General features: G+C 36.7%; 1 long non-coding RNA gene across 1 annotated transcript; it reads right to left on the bottom strand.

The window, feature by feature from the left end:
* Positions 1–1749: 1749 nt before the first annotated feature.
* On the bottom strand, positions 1750–2252 carry LOC109591284 (uncharacterized). The gene is made up of 2 exons (XR_002189746.1): positions 2010–2252; positions 1750–1950 (listed from the first exon to the last, which is right to left on the bottom strand). It is a non-coding gene; the product is annotated as an uncharacterized LOC109591284 (long non-coding RNA).
* Between the last annotated feature and the right edge of the window lie 356 nt (positions 2253–2608).

Here is a 2608-nt window from a genome sequence, read left to right as displayed (position 1 = left end):
ATATACAAACAATTGTTATCGCCTTAGATCAGGACTGATATCAGTCTGAATCATACTGATATCAGTCCTGAATCATGGCTTTTGTGTAATCAGTTATGATATAGCTGCAAAAATCAGCCATGATACAATCATTGATACAATCATGCTAAAATTTGTACTGATTCATGCCAGAATATCAGGCATGATCTATAATAAAACTGTCAGGGCTGTACCAGTATAGAGTATCAGAGTTGGTCCATTATTTTGGGGCAAAAGTGCTGATTCAGGCATGATAACATTTGGTTGTGTAGTACACGGTCTTCGACCAAATTTTGCAAAAAAATGACTAAGAAAAATTATCTATTTAATAATTTTTTCTAATACATATAGATGTACATATAGTTTAACTGAACTGATTCCAATCAAATTTGGATTTTTGGAAGTTACTCCAAAAAGGTATGGACTATCATAGTGCAGTGCTTGTCAGCTCATGAAGCTCATGCTGTTTAGCTCACTTAGCATGCTTTTTAAGAAACCCTGTTAACAACAACAACAATAACGAGACACCTACGGTGCATGGCCTCGCCCCTATAGCTGCTATGGTGCATGCCTGCACTTCAATAACTGTTTGATTATCAGCATGAAGAGAGTCTGCTCAACACTAGCTTCCTACAGTTGCACTTGCTCTTGAATACCTGCAGAAGTAGCAGCACTGCAGCACATACATGCAAGCAGCTCCAGCCCCTCCCATGCATGTAGATTGAAAGGTGTGGCATTCCATGAGTGGCAGCAAGAAGACCATGTGAGAAAGAAGCTTCACTTTTTCTTTACTAATCAGCAATATATGATAAACTTGCTGACAAAAAAAGTTGCTGCCTTTGTATATTTGAGATAGTATAGGTACTTTAGTACCTATAACCCAGCAAGTTGTTGCTCTAGCGCTGCACAAACGAGTGACCTCAACAATTTCAAGTAAGTATAACTCTTCATCAAGTAAGATTTAGAGAAATCTGTTCATAATTTTTGAAGGCCATGTTCTAATCTACGGAAAAATGCTACCAGCTATCTCTAAAGTGCCAACACAACGGAACTTGGCCCAACTACTCGATTTTCTTACTTTGAAGCTTCTGTACCTAGCACTTGTATTTGAGCAACACAAAACAGTTAAAAAAGACTTTTCCACGTCAAAAAGAAAGATCTAGGAGCTTACAACATGCTGTGCTAAAGTTATTGTTTATTAAAAACAAATTTCAGTTGTACAGAATGAATGAATGAATGAATGAACGAGAGCACTAAAGTGCGTACCCTCGACACAATCTGTATGTAACAGTTTCAATAAATTAAGAGAAAATAATTGGTGAAAGTTTTGAGACAGAGAAGAAGCTTCAGCATGTACTAGATTTATTAAAACTTAGTGAATGTTTTGAGACAGACAGAGAATTTTTTGTTTTTTAGACAAAGAGCATATTTGCTGCACTGCTGCTAGCTAGCTAGCTGCAGCAATCTAAAGGTGTGGCTGCAATGAAGGTGTGGCTCATAGATATTAGAGTAAATGAAAGGGATTGGAAACTTCCGTTCGCGGCAGGAAATGCTAGTTACCCATACCATGATAATTTCTCTATTTATAGGAATTTTTTCAATTTTACAATAGGATTTATTAAGAAAATTATCAAACATTATGGAATACTACAACTTCATAATGGTTTTTCTCAAATTGTGTATATGTCACATACATTAAAGTATGTGCGTGCCCTCAAGTGTACATCAAGCTTTGCTTTCATATCACATTTAAATGTGCCAATCATTGAACTGTAAAGAAAAAGGTACAAAACGAAGGTCTTTGCAAAAACTTTGAATTGATTATAAATCAGTCAGCAAATCTGTCATCGGAGTCATTTATGTTGCGTGCCCTCCATAATAATGTATAGAATAGATGGTAATAGTTAATTCTGGTATTACTTCTTTTGTATTCTAAAAAAGGGTACAAAACCACAATATTGAAGGTATCAGGTCTCTAAATCAAACTTTACCCATAGTTATCAATATTATTTTACTTCAAAAATTAAACAGACTGTAAGGGAGGTATCTTTAATGCCTTTAATTATCATTGCAGAGGATGAACACAAGTTACTTTAGAGTTATGAGTTGAAATAGGACGCCGAACGGTGAAGGAAAAGGCCCGGGAAGGGTAACTTGCCTATGTTGCTAGGCAACCTAATAATCTTAATGGAATAATCCGCCCACGCAACGGAAGTTTCCTATCCCTTTCATTTACTCTAATATCTATGGGGGGGCTCAGTCAAGACATGCTCCACCCCCACACACAAAAAATGGTGGCACATGGCCCTATGTGGCTAACAAAGCTTTGGTTTTTCTCCACTTTAAAACAGTTTAGCACACATTTGTTAGGCTCTATTTGTTGCATACAAACTGCTCTCTAGTCCCTAATGTTAAAAGACTCTGGCCGCTACCTCGGGAGAAGAGAGCCTCGTCTAAACTCACAAGGTATGAAAGTTTGGACTATCATATCTTTAAAACGAAGACGATTGGAACAATTCCTCTCATATTAATGAAAGATGAGACTTTACTTTATTGTTTTATCTGCCCTGTTGCTCTTTTGCTTTCACTA

The sequence above is a fragment of the Amphimedon queenslandica genome, unplaced genomic scaffold (assembly GCF_000090795.2).
Source record: "Amphimedon queenslandica unplaced genomic scaffold, v1.1 AMPQUscaffold_8524_Cont19532, whole genome shotgun sequence".
NCBI lineage: Eukaryota > Metazoa > Porifera > Demospongiae > Haplosclerida > Niphatidae > Amphimedon > Amphimedon queenslandica.
This window is presented reverse-complemented; position numbering and strand designations above follow the sequence as displayed.